Consider the following 11517-nt stretch of genomic DNA (forward strand, 5'->3'; position numbering starts at 1 on the left):
GTGGACGAGGCGCCGTTTTTTTTGTGCCACCCGTTATAATTGCCGAGGCCTTGTCACTTTTGCCAAGGCGCGGACCGCAGTGAAGTAACTCGTTGGTACGTCGCCCTGTAACTTTGTCGGCAGAACTTGGCGGCTACCTCAAAGCGATTGTCTTGCTTGTTCCCTGACGCACGTACACTTGAGTGCAACGTAACCTTTCTTTGACTAAGAATAACTGAACGGGGAGATACTTCTTACCGGTTGCCTTTGGTTTTGGAAGAACCCAGGGAAAGCCTGATCCGAACCCCCCTTCTACGCTTCCTCTTATCTAAGGAAAGTCTACGTTGCACCGGGGTATACGTACTAACAGCGGAATCAAACAAAAAGGTGAAAGTTACAAAGAAAAAAAAAATAATTCGAGTGATCAAAGCGAAAAAAGAAAAGGTTCGAAGTTGCACGTTCACGCGTAACCGATAGGTAAATAAACGCGTGAGCGTTGAAAGCCGCCACGGAAGGCACCGGTCGCGGTTTAATCGAGCGAATTCGAATTTTTTTGCCCGTCCCTTGAATGCAGCTTAATTGCATTCGGTAGCAAGAAAGATTTAAAATTCAAAGAGGAACAGCAGTAGTGGGCCCCGGAAAAAAACCGGTACCTCCTCGCCTACGTATTTTACGCGCCACTTTCTTGCGTATACGCACGCGTGTGTATCGTTGTCCCGCTTCATCACGACCCGATCTCGGCTGCTCTTCTCTCAAGGACTCGAGTGGAAGGCACCGCGTATAAGACGGCTACAACACAGCTTCACGATCGTAACACGGTAGCCAACACGGTGGTAGGTTTAAATCATATTAAAGCGCATCCAAGCACCAGGAACGGTAAGCCTGGATTACTGCTACAAATCGTCCCGTACGGGGAATTTCGCGCACCGTGTAATTCGATCGTCTTTAAAAGGGTCCTCCTAATCACCGCCAGGGACCATTTCGCTAATTCTATACGTCGCCTGGTTATCCTTTTTGCCAAGCAACGTCAAAGGTCCAGCTCATCTTCAAAACTTTACGCGTATACCTCGCCACATAAGCAATTTTAGCTCTTAGCAGAAAGATTAGTAGACAAATAGAAGCGTTATCACGTGTTACTGTAGTGTTTGCTTTCTAAACACGTTGATGCAGTAATCGGTGATTCATTAATTGCTTCTAAGGTGCACTCTACTCAAAGACACTTGCGTACTATCAATAGGAAAAGCACAATGCCTAGAGACGAAGCGATACATGATAAAGTGTTCTCATGGGAAGTTACGAAACAACGTGGGCAGCTACAGTAGAAAATGGCGTGGGTCGTGACGGGTTGGGACCAGGTGGAACGTGTTTAAACAAGATACGACCAGATAAGACATCACCGAAGCTCTCTGTACGAAGACACTTATGAGAGACACGAAATGACCAATGTCCAAAAATTGATCAAAAACCAGAAACTTTTATAATCACCCTAATAAATAAATAGAGTATAGAGACACGTTTGTTGGCGTCAATTATTTTATTAGAAGACGCACGTGTCAGAAATGACTCTTGCGAAAGTATACTGTATCGCCAATGACTGGAACTTTAAATCTATCATTAAGGATTAGGTTCGACGGCGATTTGAGTGATGATACATACCAAGAAAGATTCTCGCGGTTCTAAGTATCGCAAATGATATTGGCTAGATATCGATGGCAAAGGGCCCAACGCTCTGTCGCTGAGCATTGAAGGGACGCGTGCACGGGGCCGGTGGCCCGACGGCGTCGATGCTTCGTAGCGCGTGCAGAGAGATAAGGATTCGGAATAAAGGATCTTGCCACGAGGTGGGGAGAGTCTCGAGACTCTCCAGCAACAGGACTGTGTCAAAAGATCTAATATGTATATTCTAACATATTTTGAAATTCAAATTACCAAGTTTTCAGCGAGATAAGTGTTAGAAAAGTCGAGATAAACGAACGCTCGAGTGGGCCATTTGCCCCGCTTCCCTGACTCGAGACAAAGCTAAGAAAGGCCATGTTGTCAAAGCTCAATTCTTTTGGTTAAGATTTTTCTCGAGGGACATTATTGTACAATTAGCAATTGCAAGCGTGCGGTCATCGAGTTTGCCTTTCCATGGTATATTTTTTCAAAGGTCTGTCACCATGGAAAAAATTCATGGATGCTCCCCACTTTGTCGGTGGCTCTGCGAGACAATTTGACCAGCAACTATATTCTTATTTCAGTAAACATTCTGAGTTTTTATTCCTGACGCTTCATTAGGAATTTTGTCCCTAATCGTCGTTGGAAGTTTAAGTCCTATATGCGATAGATAGGTCACGATTTTATTACGTCCACGTGTGAACGAGGCTATTGAAAAGTCTAGACGACCATAGGTGACGAAATTGTGCCAGACCGCATCGTTGGCAAGCCATTGTGATTAGTTCCGTTCAGCTATCGAATCCGTGAATCGTGACTGAGAGAAAGCAACGGATTCGTGCTAACGTGCCTTTTGTGTGTTTCGAATTGTAACACAAATTACATCCGATATAATAAAGAATATAGCACCCATGGATCGGGTTTTTTTAACGATCACGTTATGCGTCTCGGTTCTCCCGAAAATTTCGCCAATAATTTTAATCGTTGCTTGAAAAAAAAAACAAAAAATCGAAACGAAGGTTCGTCAGGGTAGCTTTTACCACGGTAAAAAAAGCAACAAGAGCATTCGCGATCGTGCCATCAATTTTCCCCTTACGCCGTAGAAATATTCCAGCCCACTTTGCCTTCGTCTCATCTTTATCTCTCTTTTCGTTTCTCGCACAGTACCAGTAGCACTGCTGTATCGTTTTGCTTCTCTTTTTCCCTCCCTTGCTTTTTGTCTCTCTTTTGTGTTCCCGGTGCACATTCAGCTCCCGTTGTACACCGATTGAGTGTTGACCCCGCTGCGTCACGCTCGCATGCTGCAGTTTGTCTGAAATGATACGCAATCAACCGCGGTAACGAATGTGCCTAACTCGGCAATAATAATGATTCGTGAAATATTTTTTTGCACGAGAAAAACAAGAGACCTGGACAGGTATAAATGTGTAAGAAGAAAAAAAAAGAAACAGGACAGACTACTCGAAGAAAGATGAGAGGAAGGAGGTCAAAGTCTTGTAGCAAGAGCAAAGATGAAGAAATATGAAGAAAAATGACAAATATTTTTGGGACGCTACCAGACAACTGTATATAAATGTAATACAACGTTTTTCTCTGTTTCCGTTATGAATGACAGCACTGTAGGCTTCAGTGAACGTTGATTGGCAATAGTGAAAGATCGCAGCCGCATTACACGCTCGGTGCCGATGACATTAATGAGCCCCACTGAATTACGAGTACTATCTCTTCACGGTGGAGTTGCATTCGCGTATGGAAAACGTTCAATAAGTGGCCCTTCGCTAACGCATTCCGATTCTTCCTTTTTCCCTTTTACCCTACTGCGCTATCTACCAGAGTCTATTCGATGCTTACAACTTCATCGAACTCGAACCACTATCCGTATTAAGGGGGCGGCTTCGTGTTAAACGGCAAGCATCCACGATGCGTATAACGAGCTACCGATTATGTCCTTCCTTATACCGAGCTCGTTTACACACCATTTTAACGCTGTAATCGTCGCCCGATCGACGGTACTAATAGATCTATTATAAGCTGAACAAAATTGAATTTCGTCGATGGGAATTTTTATAGCTTCTCAAATTATTCTGGGTCTTCTAGCGCTTTTTTTTCTCTGTTAGAATATAAATGTTTTCCTATAGATACCAAGGATCCACACGAATGGAATAAATCAATCGGGATGATCTAAAAAAGAATAATCCTACGATGGTGAATCGATAGAAAAAGAACGGGGTAAGAAACGTCCGCATCGAGAATGATCCAAGAGATCGAGACTTTCGTGGATCCGGATCCAAGGGTCGAATTCGATCCTGCATCTCGCGTGTCGAGACACGCTTCGCTGTCTCTTCTCTCTCGTCGACCATCACCAGTTCTCTCCTCTCCTTCTCTATCCCTCTCGTTCCTTCGTCTTGGTCATTCTCTTGCTCTCTCACTGACTCACTTACTCGTTGGAAACAAAAGGAACAACCAGTGTGCACAGAAGAGTGGAAAGAAGAGAAAGAGAGGAGAAGAAGAAGTGGATGGAAGGAGTTGAAATAAAAAGAAGGAGAGAAAGGTTTATTCTCCTTCCTCTGTATTTTTCTCTCCGTTTCTCTCACCCCAATAATGGACGAGAGACGGAGCCTCGAGTATAGTAGGAATAGGGGGTGGAAAAGAGAAGGAGAGGAAAAAGAAGTAGGAAAGAGAGGCGCAACAAAAGTAGCCGTGACGCGGTGGAAAAGGAAGAAATCGAACGAAACAACCGTGGAGGAAAAAGACGAAAAAAAGGACCCTTCCTGGCAAACGCAGAAGGGAGCGAAGAGGGCTGGAAGAAGAGGAGACCGGCCAAACGAAGAGGGGACTTCAGGGATGTAAGGTGGAAACTTTCGTGCCTCATACGCTTCCTATGGCCGATATTAGAAGGGGAATGTTATCGAAACTATATAAGGGTGAATAGATCGTAACGGGGTATGTTTGAAGAATCTGGATTGTTGAAAAACTTCCAAATCTCGTGACGAAAGTTTAGAAAATTTTGGTATCGATAATGGAAAATATATGTGCAAAAATGATTGCATGCAATTCGAAACCATGCATCAGAATATGTTTCCTAGCAACCTCACTGTTAATCCACCCATCATAAATAAAAAATATTTAAAAAGTGGTTACGAAACAGCATTCATGGTTAATTCATGTGTATCGTTTCCTGTCACCAATCGAGCCTGTTGTTAACCGCAATACCCGAGTCTTCCTAGTAACTCGATCGATCAGCTGCCGCCTGATGCTCTTCAAGGCTGACCTTTCTCTCGGGGAAAATTCAGTTACTCCGACCAATTAACCCAGTCTTAAGTCCCTGGACGTTCCAGGGTACCGCTGCTGAGAATACAAGACCGTTGAAAAATTGAATTCACCGCTTGCCTCAGGCCAGAAGCAGCTATGTAGTAACTACACTGGCAAGTGATGAACAATCAGAGGTAACCCTATTGCTACCGTACCATTCCATCAGAATTTTCACAAATTTTAATAATAAATAACGCGACGAGGTAATATTCGCTAGGCTGTATAAGAAAAACGAATGCACTTGTAATCGAAAGGGATTCGAAAGCCATGAGTCGATGAACCGAAACAATTGTAAACGTCTCTTAAGTGACCGTTCGGTCGCTACGTCCCTGGACCGTGGCAGAAGAGATCTTCGAAGGTGGTGGAAGTGGAAAGAAGAGAGAGGAAGAACAAAGAAAGAAAAAAAAAAAAGAAGTAAAAGGGCAGAACTGGCAAAAGGGACAAAACCACGGGCACTCCTCCTGCTCTCTCTTGTCCTCCTCCTGGTTCCCCATCTCTCCGAGCTTGGTGTAGAGTGTAGTAACGTAGAGTACACGGCGAGCAACGCAAGACATAGTACCCATGGCCTGTGCATTCGACTTTTCAGCGTTGCTTGCCGCACGTGTGTCGAGAAGCATAATGTGCACCGGTTCTGCTTGTGTGCTGTAACTTTGCGTGTACCTGAGCCATGGTACCGCTTTCGCATCATCCTGTATGGCTCAGGTACGGACACAGCCTGATAATCGCCGGATGTCAAGGTCCTCCTCCTCCTCTTCATCCTCCTTCAACGGTAGCCGAAACTCCTTCGTCCTGCTTTGGACCTCTGCAATCGCGTACATCCTTGCCAATGGGCGACCGATGTTTCAAATTTTTATCGAATCTTCTTCTTAATCAAGGTTACTTTGTATTCCAGATTTCGAATTTTAAATTTCATCGTCGTAATATACATTGATTTTTGTCGAGATAAAGAATTACTTTTCGCCAATTTCAAGCCAATATATGATAATTATTTGAAAGCAAAGTCGTCGAGTCTTCTTCGATAGCAGTTATGTTAATAAAGTGAAAAGTTAATTTGATCCTTGCAATTTGTGCACCCTTAACGAAGGCTTATCCTTTGGGTGTTGAAAAGAGAAAGATAAGGAGAAGGTAACCCACAGGTGGTTGCAATTTCGATGAACGAGGCCCATAGATGGAGAAAGATTCAACGATTTTAATCTGTTCTGATGTGTATACCTCTTGTAAGCCTCTCGTCCTACCGATGCTCCTTCCTTTCTTTCCTTTTCTCTTTCTTCCCTCTTCTTCTCTCTTCATATTTTACCTTTTGCTCTTGTATTCCTTCCGAATGCTATTACGCGCAACGGCTACCGCGGGCCAACACACAACTACCGATCGGCTCCACCCAGAAGACGATCAACGGGTGGAACTTACAATTAGGCAATTTAAATCGACCCGTTTCGATCGACCAGTTGGCGCTGATATCCGACATGCTTCGTATTAATTTCTTGGCCAATGTAAAAAACGGGCTCGGCTCACGAAATTGATTTCATTTCGTACCATATTCTCGGCTATTTTCTCTTCCATTATAATTCTTATCGTGGAAATTTCAAAACTTTGGATATTTCACGATCCTCCTTCGAATTTTAGTGCGATCCTTATCGCACGGCCGTGCTTGGCTGAATTTACTTTATCGACGTGGAAATTCGTAAATTATAAATTACAGAACCGGGGCCAGTCGGTCGTTTCCATGTATCGAGGTCTAAAAAGGGTCTCCACGCGAGTCGTAAAAGCATTGGGGACACGTTAATAGCGCAGCCGAGTACGAGGGGTTCCTTGGTGTCTCGCGTATTCTGATTTACACGTCGTAAAGGCTACAAAAGCAAGGCGCGACTTGTTCATGCGAGTACATACGCTGCCATTCGCGGCCACATTTGGTCGCGAGACTGATTGTGTGCTTACACTGTACACTCTCGTATCTCTCGTCGATGTTGTTCAGCCTGTTTACGTTTTCGTTTGACTGGCATGAGAGAGGGAGTGGTGATATCATTGGTGCATGCACTTTCAGAGATCTCATTGAAATTGAAAAAACTTAATTGAAAAGCTTCTGTACCTTTGTATCTTTCATCTTCCTTTACGTTTACTGCTCGTAAAGTATCTTTACCTTTTATAAGTGGCTTTAATTAACACTTTATTACCACGCTAGAGTCATTACAAACCTGATCAGATAATACTTTATCTTCCATTTCCACTATATCGTATTATTTCTATCGGTAGTAATTCCAAGTACTAAACACCAGTATTTCTGATTAGGTGAGTAGGATAATTATGTATAATATGGGTGAAGGATTTCTATGGAATCCATAACATGTGATTTATAAATAAAAGCTGAGACAACAATGCGGCGCGTTCAAAGTCAGTTTGTGCCTATTTCTGTAAAGATTCGAACGGTTTTATCACGGACCACTAATCTCGTCGACAGCTGACAGACAGTTAAGATTCATTAATGCTGTTGGCAGCGATTCAACAGTCGTGAAAAAAAATAAATTTCTTGGGCGACACAACGCTCGAAAAGCGAACAGATGTCGAGGTGTTTTAGATTTGATCCATGGCTTCAAAGAATCGCGCGAAACGTAAATCCTGATCGACTGGTCGGCTAATTCTATAGCGAACGAGATAAATAGAAGAACACGCGAAATAGATATCATGTTGTAAAAGAAATGAAATTTTCTAGCGTAAGGGTAGAAAGATCGTAGGTGCGCAAAGAGCAGGACAAGTGTGAAACACAAATGGAACCTTGAAACTTGAACTGAGAGACGAACTGGACGAGAGAGAAGAGCGACGATACAAAAATATGTCGTTATAGAATGTCAAGTCCAAGAAGCACGAGAATTCCCCTTAATATTTCAACGACGTTTTCTCCTTGTCCTTACTTCGTTCCGCGACGATTCTCTTCAAACCTGCTCGTTTTTCACCGTCGAACCTGCCCGTTCGCCGCCACTTTTTCTCGTCTTTATCAAGACGCGATTTCGAGCAGAAACACGCGACGAATTTAAGGCTTTTAATGGTGCAAGAAAAATTGATTCGATCCACACGCCATCGGTGCCAATTCATTTCACCCCGTGCTACCGCTATTTGCCACCTTACGTTTGAATAAAAAGCACTCTTCTTTGATTAACCTTCGGATGTCAAAGTCGAATCTTCCTCGGATATTATTTCTAAAATATACCAAGTTGCAAAAAGATTCACGCGAACTGATTTGAAATATCTCCTTTCCGCTCGAACAGCCCGTGCATGTAAATGACGACAAATCGAGGGGAATCGCGCGAACCATGTAACTGCAGGATTGTCTGCGGGGATAAGAAATAACAAGGTATCGAGTGTGGTTTAGCTAGGAGCGTTGTATTGATTACGATTAAATGAAAAACGTAAGAGGATTCCCCTTAGCAACAACAGTGTCGACGATGGTAAACCTAGAAGTGCGTCTGCTTAGAGTACGGAGGGTGTCAAGTGACACCAGACGAGACGATAACAATCTCCAAGTAGATGATACAGCAGCACTAAAGTGATTCGTTATTTTCGCGTAACATTAACCCCTTGTTTAACGATCGAGAACAACAGACTTAAATTGTCCATCTTGGATAACGACGAGTCTGTCGTTAGACAATCCTATATAGTTCTATTAATTTCTCTGCATTTCTTGCAATTTCGTGCCTAATGTCTCAGTATTTTCTCAGATTCAATCTGATACACCGAAAAAAAGCCCTCCATCCCGGGTAATGGTCAGTGTCATTAAACAACTGCGGTTTCGTCTCGCTATTCTCCGAAAGGAAACGGCACGAACCGACTGACGCGACTGGTTGTACAGGAAGATCTACGATTAAACGCTTTGCGCGAAGAGGAAGTGCATGTTTTTGCGGCGATCAAGCGCGACAACGGGTAAAAGACAGACCAGTTGTACATTTTACATGACGAACGAGAACCAACCGGAGAGTAAATATTGTTCCAGGAAAGTCTGGCCACTATTCTTTGTCGAGAAACCAGTTATTATTACTATCATTGTTATTATTACCGCGATGTTGTTGCTACAGTAAATGGTCGAGGGACAAAAGGGAAAAAGAAGAGCTGAAGTAAAATTGAGAAAATAAATCGCAAAAGGTATACTTAAGGTGTACTTAATAATTTTTAAATTCAAATTCGAGCGTCAGTAAAAATTTAAGTGCAAGCGCCACGACCATCGATCAATGGACCCTTACAAGTGAAATTGTCCGGTGTCCATCCACAGATTTGACATCCAGTGTTGTTTCAGCTTATATGATAAATGTCTCTGCTATTAAAATGGCCTTGCTCGAAGGAGAAGCGTCTTGTGAAACGCGAAGGGGCGAAGGAGATCTTCGGATCGTGACTAAAAATGGCGATGCAGGTCGAGCCTTTAGCCGGGGGCAAATCGAGATCGAAATGCACAGGATGATCAGCTGCGCTCGTTTTCACGGTCATCGAGATAAATCTTATGAAAGAACAGCACATATATATAAAGTACTCGGTGTGTCGTTAGAAAAATTGCTACCAGTTTTCCACTGATTAGGTACTTCTTCATTAATTGCGACTTCATTATAATTTTTCATAGCCTAATAATTATCTGTGTTTCTTCTTCTTCTTCTTTTTAATTGAAAAATCAGTTAGTAGAGTAAATGCGAAATAGATACATTAAACGCATTACAGGTTGCAAGAAATAAACGAGGAAAGAGGAAGAAGAGAATACATCACGAAGAACCGTTTACTTTCTCGTTAATTCAACTACTCGTTAATCACAACGGGTTTTTTTCAACAACCTACGCGATCACGGTGATTGTTTGGTGGCAAGGATGAGAATGGAGAACGGAGAGGATACAGCTCGAGGCTGATGTACGCGCGTTTAATGCACATCGCATCTACATACGCCACAGGTGCACCGAGCTACGAAGCGTTATTAACTTCACGGTGAAAAGCATTTCTCAGTTTACGTTGAAACAACAAGAGCAGAAATAAGCTTCCTATATGGAATATTTTAAAAAAGGTGTAGCGTTACAGATTACTTCTAAGTAGGGTAAAATGACGTTGATATTTTGCTCGATACGCGTCTTATTACTAGCCCGCCATCCGCTTCGTGGCTGACATACAGGAGCGAAGTAATTGATTTGCAGTAAAAGCAATTTTAACACTAGGTTTACGGACATTTTTGCATACCTATCTTTACAGACACCCGTCAAATTGACGGGTGAAGGAAACCACGTATTTTTGTACAACAAAAAACGATTAATTTAATTTAAATACAATTACGAAGCTCGCGCGATAGCGTAATTCCGATTTCTCTCATAGATTTAACATGAGTATCGGTATCTCTGACCATTCCTCAAGGACACTTTTTGTCGGCTTGCAAAAAATGGTAAAAATTGATAATTTAGTTTTTCAGTTAAAAAGTCACAAAACGCCCCAATCAGTCGTTTAATAGCGGAGCTTCGCTCCAATCTAACTTTGATCAATATTTTCCTATACGTAAAATACGACTTTGTATAGTGGACGAAGCAACAAAGAAGAGCGTTTCGTTGATGAACTTCCGGAGGTGGGAAATTTCTCTCCGAGGTTCACATGAAATCAGAGATACGGAAAGGAAAGGAGTAGGAGAGCCGAGAGCGGTACCGAGGCCTCGGGTAAGAAACCGTAATTGCCAGGCAGAGTGACTTTTGTAGCAGAAATTGCTCTCGTCCGCGATGTGGAAAGCTAGCTACGTAGAGGGAGCACAGCAATTCGCGGAGATGCTTCGAGGGAAAGAAGAACCCGGCATCATTGCGCACAAGAGCCTGGAACTCGAACAAGAAAGCTATGGAACTGACCTTCGAATTGGCGATATTCACTAGGATCATCGTTCCTTTTGCATCTCTTTTGAACTTAAATGCACATCAATGCGAATATGTTATGAAGAAGAAGTATTGTACTAAAACACTCGACGTTTTAAAACGCTTTTAAATTTTTCTCGAAGCGAAGTCGATCAGTTCGTGAAGACCATTTCCCATTATTAGGATCAGTTTCTTCAGATAATCGCTTTATAATGAGGAAACGTTACTTTGTAGCACTGCAGGGGTATTCAAGAATACCAGTTTACGATGCAGGTCATTTTTCGGTCATCGACCTGAAACGGCAGGGTTGCAGGGAATAAAATTCTCTGGTGCGGGTCAGAATTGAGTACCACAAAGTGGCTATACTTTAAACGAAGCTGGAAAAGTTTTGTCGATCTCTTGCCTCGAGTTTGAGATAGTCAAGAGAGTTTAAGAGAGTCGTAAAAGGGTAAAAAGTTCTAACATACACATAAATTTTAAAGAGCACGGTTCTAGAACGCAAAAAACTTCCCTTGTTTTATGTTTAACCAGTGTTCGGGTCGAGTATATCTTGCAACATTGTCAGTAGCTATTCGATCATCTACTTCTTCATTTGTACAATTAATCACTGAGAAACTTACAATCACTAGTTAACCTTCCAGTATAGGGGTCGATAAACTCTTCTTGTAAAGGACCGAATGTTAAAGATTTTTAAGCTCTGTCTTTATGTATTTATTTTCAATTT

Source organism: Osmia bicornis, chromosome 1, assembly GCF_907164935.1.
Source record: "Osmia bicornis bicornis chromosome 1, iOsmBic2.1, whole genome shotgun sequence".
NCBI classification, from domain to species: domain Eukaryota; kingdom Metazoa; phylum Arthropoda; class Insecta; order Hymenoptera; family Megachilidae; genus Osmia; species Osmia bicornis.